Source organism: Rhinatrema bivittatum, unplaced genomic scaffold, assembly GCF_901001135.1.
Source record: "Rhinatrema bivittatum unplaced genomic scaffold, aRhiBiv1.1, whole genome shotgun sequence".
Taxonomy (NCBI): Eukaryota; Metazoa; Chordata; class Amphibia; order Gymnophiona; family Rhinatrematidae; genus Rhinatrema; species Rhinatrema bivittatum.
Window position 1 is genome coordinate 107,897 of NW_021821043.1, and position 7,342 is coordinate 115,238.

Here is a 7,342-nt window from a genome sequence, read left to right on the forward strand (position 1 = left end):
TCCCTGGCACTTACATGCCTCCTGGGGTTTATGTGCGTGGCAGGGCCCATTTGAAAATTGGCCCGGCGCACGTAAGGCCCAGCCACGCACGTAAACCCCAGGATTAACGCACGCCAGGGTTTTAAAATCTACCCCACAGCTTGTAAATCCATATTACAAAGTTGGATTGAAGATGCATCACCTGATCTGATGTTATAGAAATCTAAAATGATGAACCTGATGTAACATACATGCCTTAACATGAAGAGGCTGATACAAAACCATACACTAGCCACTGCCCACAACCTAACATGTGATTGGACGTGCGTTTTGGATGTGCATTAATAATCCCTGATCCAGGGAATCCCTGATCCCTTTATGCCAGCCTGGGGCTGGCATAAAGGTTTGCCACACTTAAGGGTGCATTGAAAAAAAATCCTGTTTTCTAGTGATATTAAGTACAAGGAACCAAATAAAGCAGTAATTATTTTTTTTAAAAAGTCTGAAAAAATAAATTCTGGACGTCCAATACACACACAAGATTACTGGTCCAGGCTGTATCTTGTACGTGTATATAGGTAGTGGAAGAAAATGAACTTGTATATTAAGCGTCCACTTTCCCAACCTGCTTGACAGCCACCTCTGCTGTGCTTCCTGGGCCGAGGAAGTGCTAGGGATGCACATTTGTCCCCAGCACCTCCTTTATAGTGTGACCCCCTCATTTAAATATTGCATCAGGTGCCCAGGAGAGGTGGCTGGGTGTATGTTAGGAAATCGGGCACTCAACACTAAGCACCTGATTTCTGCTCACATTTATTGCGTCGGCCCCTAAATTTGCAGAATGAAACATGTCGAAGGGCTATGTTGCTATGTGGGATAAAGTTTATACAGGGCTAGAGGAGGATAAGAGCAAAGCTTTCTCTGTCTTGGGCTATTCAACAGATTGGTGCTAAAATAAAGGTGAGAAAGAGCTCAAACTGAATACAGATGGTGATGAATGTGTGAGTGGTAGTATGTTTATGTATTGACAGAATATGTGTGTGGAGAAGGTTTAGTTGGGAAGGATGAGTGGGTGGTGCTGAGCTTGGGAGCTCATAACTGTTGAAAACTTCTTTGATAGCACTTTCTGTGATTGGCCACTATTTTAATCTATGTTTGGAACAAACTGTTCCTTTGTAATCTAGTTTTTGATACTTATGGATATACATAGAGCAGTTTTCATAAGTTGCATATGTGCTTTCAAATTATTTCGAAAAAAACAAACCTCCATGGCATACAATATGGGGAATCACAGAAAAAAGGCATCACAACTCACATGGCATACATTGTGCAGAATTGCAAGCAGCACAGCGGTGCCTATAGTTCCATGGTATACAGTGTTGGGAATTATAAAGCACAGAGGTGTCTATATGTTGGTATATAAAAAATAATAAAAAAATATGCACAAGGCGCACAGAGCAGGGAATTACAAACAGAAAAATGTGTCTATACTCCCAAGGTATGCAGTGCTGTCTATCACAAATGACACATGTTCCTAAAACCCCAAAATATGGAGAACAGTGAATCACAAACTGCACAGAGGTGTCTATACCCCCTAGGTGTACAGTGTGGTGAATTTCAAATAGTACAGAGGTGTTAAACCCCCATGGTGTACAGTGTGAGGAATCCCAAACTATATAAAGGAGTCAAAACTCCCATGGTGTACAGAACATGAAATCACAAACAGCACAGAGGTGTCAAAACCACAAAGGCAGGGAGTGTGATAATCACAAAAAGTACAAAGGTTTAAATCCCCCATAGCGTGTAGTGTGGGGAATCACAAATTTCAGAAGAGTCAAAATTCCAATGGTATACAGTGTATGGCATCACATGGTAACGAAAACTCCAAGGTATAGAGTGACGTCCATTGCAAACAGCACAGAAGTTTCAAAACCCCCAGGGATTAAAGTTCATGAAATTGCAAACAGAACAAAAATGTAAAAAAAACCCATGCACAAAAGAGTCTGTACTCCCAAGGTTAACAGTGCAGTGAATCGCAAACAGTACAGATGTATCTATAACCCTATGGTGTACTGTGCTGGGAAGTGCAAAGAGCACAGAGCGATCTCTACTCAAAATATGTACAGTGCAATGCACCGCAAATAGCAAAAAGGTATCTAAAACATAAGGTATGGAATGCAGGGAACCACAATAAACCTAGACAGGTCTTGACAGCAAAATGGTAAATTATAAAAGAGGTAGAGTGGGAGGAGAAACATATTTTTTTTTCATATTATTTTTCAGGGGAAAAAACTCCACAGTATAACCAACAAACAGGGTGGGAGAGCTAGGCTGTGATCTAAAGAGCAAACAACATGGAGGCATCAAAACTCCCATGCTGGTAATAAAAGACATGGCAGGTAGGCATATTAACAGCATGACCACCAAGTTGGCATATCAGGGGTAATGAAGTTAGGTAGAGCAGTAGCAGCAAGAACCTAAGGTAGTCATGTGTGCAAGTTATAAAATCAGGGGTCGGCGCACACAGGCACCGAGCCGCACTGCCTTCCCCCTTTCCCTCCCAGGCCGGTCCGAAATTGGAGTGGCCTCGGAGGTAACTTTCCTACCTCCACACCCTACCTTCCCTTCCCTTCCCGACCTCCACAGCCCTTCCCCCCTACCTTTTTCTTTTATTTCTTCTGTTTCTAAACTTACTTCAGCTCTGGGGCTGAAGTAAGTTGCTCGCGCCGGCCGATTGCTGGTGCGCGATCCCCGGCACAGCGGCAAATGTGTAATTGTATTGGTCTAGATGCTCGCTTCGGTATTATGATGATTTACCCTTGATATATCTTTAATTTTTTAGAGGCTGCATTTAAAAGCTGATATAAAGATATTGAATTTTGAACGATATTAGGTATCTGATTGAGAGAATAAGACAGGTAATAGTCAATAGATATTGGGTGTTCTGTAGTCCATAGTGTGGGTATAAAAATTAAAAAAAAATTTTTTTGAAAGCTTAATTATATATAATCTTTATTGCTTGTTGATATAGGTGATACACCATAGTTATTAAGAATGAGTCCCTGATGAAGCCCAGGTGTGGGTGAAACAACGAACCTTTGTTGGACTGCGTATATGTGGATGGAATGTTGGAGGGCAAGTTGCCCCAGATACAAGCAAATTAGATAAACTGTGGATTAATGCAAACAGTTTCTTGTGGTGCTATTTGCAGAGAATTAGCACGCACATCCAATACAAAAATCCGGATCCCTGAAAAGGGATAATAAGCGGCTTGGTTTCTTGAAGAAAGAAGTGGGAGAATATTGGAAACTTTATGAAGAAAAGTATTTCTGCATTATAAATATTTGAGATGCATTATTTTTGCACTTTAATCTGATGTACTGTAAGAAGTATTATATTGTGTCATTAGGTCTTAGATTTTAATGTGTGAATGTTTGGTATGATTGGTATTCACAAGTTTTAATTGTGTATATGTTTACATGTTCGCAATGCTAATAAAAATTATTGCACAATAGCGTATTGAAATTCATGAGAATTCTCTGAGTGTATAGTTGTGTTTAGCTGGTAGAGAATTTTTTGAAATAATATATCCCTGTGTGTTTGCCACATGTTACACTGTGGCATACAAAAGCATGATTTTGTACTGCCTGTGGAAAGAAATGCGGATCAGAAAAAGAAATATGCCATCACTGATTACATTAGCTTCATGAAGTGCACGTCTACAGAATGGTACATCCTACCTCACACTCAGGCCTATACAGTAAAGCGCTGACAGCTGCGGAGTCGGAAGGAAGGACCTGTTGTTTCCAAGCATAACCTCTAAATCTCCATAACTAAACTCTTGCCTGCCCAACCTAAAGCCCAACGCACCGGGAAAGCCACTCTTCAGGATCAGGCAAACTTTCCCCCAGCCCCCACTCACCTGCCCTGGTCGCGTCCATGGGTGCGGATCTCCCGTGCGGGCATGCTGACAGCTCCGGAGCAGGAAGGAAGGACCTGTTGTTTCCAAGAATAACCTCTAAATCCATAACTAAACTCTTGCCTGCCCAACCTAAAATCCAACGCACCGGGAAAGCCACGCTTCAGGATCGGGCAAACTTTCCCCCAGCCCCCGCTCACCTGCCCTGGCCGCGTCCATGGGTGCCGGTCTCCGGAGCAGCCCCAGTTCTCTCTCCCTCCTCTCGGGGGCAGCAGGCGGCGAGAGCGGCTTCAGCAGCCCAGGGTGGATCGGGCGCTCCCCATGCGAGGCGTGGCTTCCAGCAGCCCTCGCCGGCGATGGTGAATGAGCGCACGCCGTGACCTGAGCGCCCGGCTGGACGTCCGAGGTCACGGCGTGCACTGTGAGATGATAAAGGTCAAATAGATAAAGGTGGATCTGGTACCTGATTCTAAAGGATCTTGAGAGACTCCGCAGCAGACACATACCAGGCAATAAATAATAGGAACAGTTACCCTCAGAAAAAAAAAAGGGGGAGAAAGAGGAGAGAGACTAGAGAGAGTGCCCCCAACCTGCACTTGGAGAAAGTCCCCGGGACATCTTTTTGGGACTTTAAAACACAGTTCAGCCCTGAGGATGTATTTGCCAGGGCGTCCCCCTGAGTGATGTCATCAAAGAGCGTCTGCCGCTATTTAAAGCAGTGGCAGACGGCACGTCGTGCCATCGGTGCATTGCCTAAGCCACACGCTCCGTAAGGGGCGCGCGGCTTGGTCTGGCTTAGGCCGGAGAAGGCGAGACCCCTGGTCTATTTCACTGGGATTTCTTCCACTGGCATTTTGCTCTCAAACTATACCTCTTTTTGGTTATCAAATAAGGGAATTGATAAAATCCTTATGGTTTATAATTATTTGTTTGTTCCCTTTTCTGTTCGTAGTGTGTGGCATTCCTGGACGTAGGATGCCACACACTAAACGGAAGGGTAAGGTAAGGCAGGATGCCTCGACCCCTGCCCGACCAGTACCCGTTCAAACCACCTTACTTGGATTTTATCCTAAAGCGGGAACAGAAACTCCAGAGAGTCCCGCTATAGTGTTGGGTGAGGAGCAAGCACCCACACTATTGGGAGACGTGCTTGAGTCCCGGGGCCCCAATAACACCCACCCCACCAAAGAGCATTGCGTCGGCCAATGAACCAGGCTTCTTTCTACGACGGATGGCGTCCTTGGAATCTAGCCCGATCGAGGAGGCACAAGCATAGAGACAGCAATGCCAAAGAAGGTAAGAGGAGATGAACCTCTTACCAAAAAAGGGGCCTCTGTCCTAGTGGTGACAGAGAGATAACCGTGTGGAAGAACTGATCGGTTACTGGAATGGAGAATTCTTTCCCTCTGGACGATAAAGATCCCTAAGATTTCTGATTTCAATTTTTACCCTAATTCGATATAGTAGGCCAGCCTAGAGGGGATGCTTCTAATATTACATTGGAAATGATTTGGAAGGCAGTAAATGTAATACATAAGGATATTGGGAAAGTAAATTCTAATGTCAAAGAAATGCAAACAGTTGTATCTAATTTGAATCCTTTGGTAACAAGTAATGGGATTGCAGTAACAAAAGTTGAGGAAGATATAATTCAATTGAAACAGGTTCAGACAACCATTATTCAGGGTGAAACAATGCTTTCTAGGAAAGTAGAGATGTTAGAGAATAATATTCGTTATGCAAACTTGAGATGGTAAATTTTCCTAAATGCAGATTAATCTCCCCAAAAGAACAGCTGAAGAACTATTTCCAGGAGGTATATTATTATTACCTCCAGAGAAAATACCTATAATAGTAAGCACCTATTTCATTAATTGGAAAATTGGTGAAACAGTATTAGATCAGGCAGAAACATCATTAAACGTAACAGAATTGACAGAGACGTCTCTTAGTGCACAAGTAGAAAAGAGGGGAACACTGTTGGTAAAATTTTCCCTTTCAGCTGAAAGGGATACATTTTGAAATTTTTTTGGAAAAAAGGTCCTCTTTATCTTGGCCAAAAGATATGGGTTACCCAGATGTTGGCAAAGAACTCAGTTGAGGAGAAAAATTTTTTGACATTAGCTAATCAGGCAAGAACTTTTGGAATTAATATAGCTGTAAGATTTCCATGTAAGACTGTAATGTATGTAGAAGGGGCAAAATACATCTTCGAACCAGAACATCTTGAGAGATTCTTAGAGGAGTATCGTAGTCAAAGGAGGGAGGATCAATCTCAAACCCAGGAATAATTGGGAAAATTGTTAAGTTCCGCAAATTTTTTTTTTTCTCTTTTATTTAAAGTATTTTCTTTGATAATGTCTTGCTTAGTATTCTCCCCATGTAACTAGTATGGTACAATGGAAATAAGTGGATTATAATTTAGTTATTATCCAATATATGTAATATTGGATCTTATTTTCCTACTTATAAGTTCAATTGTAATGTTGAATTATGTAATTTGAAAATTAGAAAAAGAAAAAAAAAAAAAAAGGACAGTTTTTACATTCTCCTGGTATTTCATTTAAAATGTAATTACTTGCCTTTCCAAAACCTAGCTCAAGATGAGTTACAGTCAGGATAGCTGGGTAAAGTTATAGCTATCCAATGAAATTGGAACATACTGTGTGCTGGCAAGCGTCACCATGGTAAATTCTGGTCAGGAATACCTCACTTTTCTTCCATGACCTTATGAATCCTGGTAAACAGAGATTATGAGGAATATCTATAAATACTATTACACACTGCTAAACATGACTAGCCCCCAGGTTATGAAAGCAGACACACCAGTGAATTATATATTAAAAATTGTAGAAATACACAAGGACCTACTTTGAAAATGTTTCTTTCTGTCTATTGTCAAGGAATGAATACTTTTGACAATATAACTCAGATTAAAAAACAAAGCAAAATGTGACCATAGTGATTCTATTCCTACCTTACTCCTGCATCATTTAATAAAGTTCCTTCTATGTAACATGTGTTCCTTATCTGTTTCATTTTGTTTGCTTCTTAAGAGCAACCAGTTCTACTGTTCACCCGAATGTGAGTTGTATTCTCTTGTGTGCATATTTCTTGAAGACATTTGAATATTTTAAATTAAGAATTTATGGGAGGTTATCCTTGCAAGAGAGAAGTGGTTGAATATTTTCCCCCTAAACTAAACGCATTATGTGTATTACTGGCATTCACTATGTCTCATAATTATTTGTCTTAGTATCTTCTAGGGATGTGTATTCATTTTCAATGAATGTGCAATCCGCAATGCATAAGTCCCTGTTCGTTTGATTCGTGGGTTCGCAAAATACATGGCGATCCCCACGAATAAAACATATCATATTAGCTTCATTCTTTTTGTTCGCAGTGATTTCTTAGCAGCCGTTTGAAACAGGAGAAGGCCATGTT

At 41.4% G+C, this 7,342-nt stretch overlaps 1 long non-coding RNA gene across 1 annotated transcript in view; it reads left to right on the forward strand.

Moving 5' to 3' along the window:
• Positions 1-3,483, forward strand: part of LOC115082390 — a 36,835-nt gene extending 33,352 nt beyond the window's left edge. Inside the window, exons 2-3 of the long non-coding RNA XR_003854158.1 lie at positions 2,263-2,378; positions 3,011-3,483. This is a non-coding gene — a long non-coding RNA (uncharacterized LOC115082390). The remainder of the gene's footprint in view (positions 1-2,262; positions 2,379-3,010) is intronic.
• Positions 3,484-7,342: the final 3,859 nt, after the last annotated feature.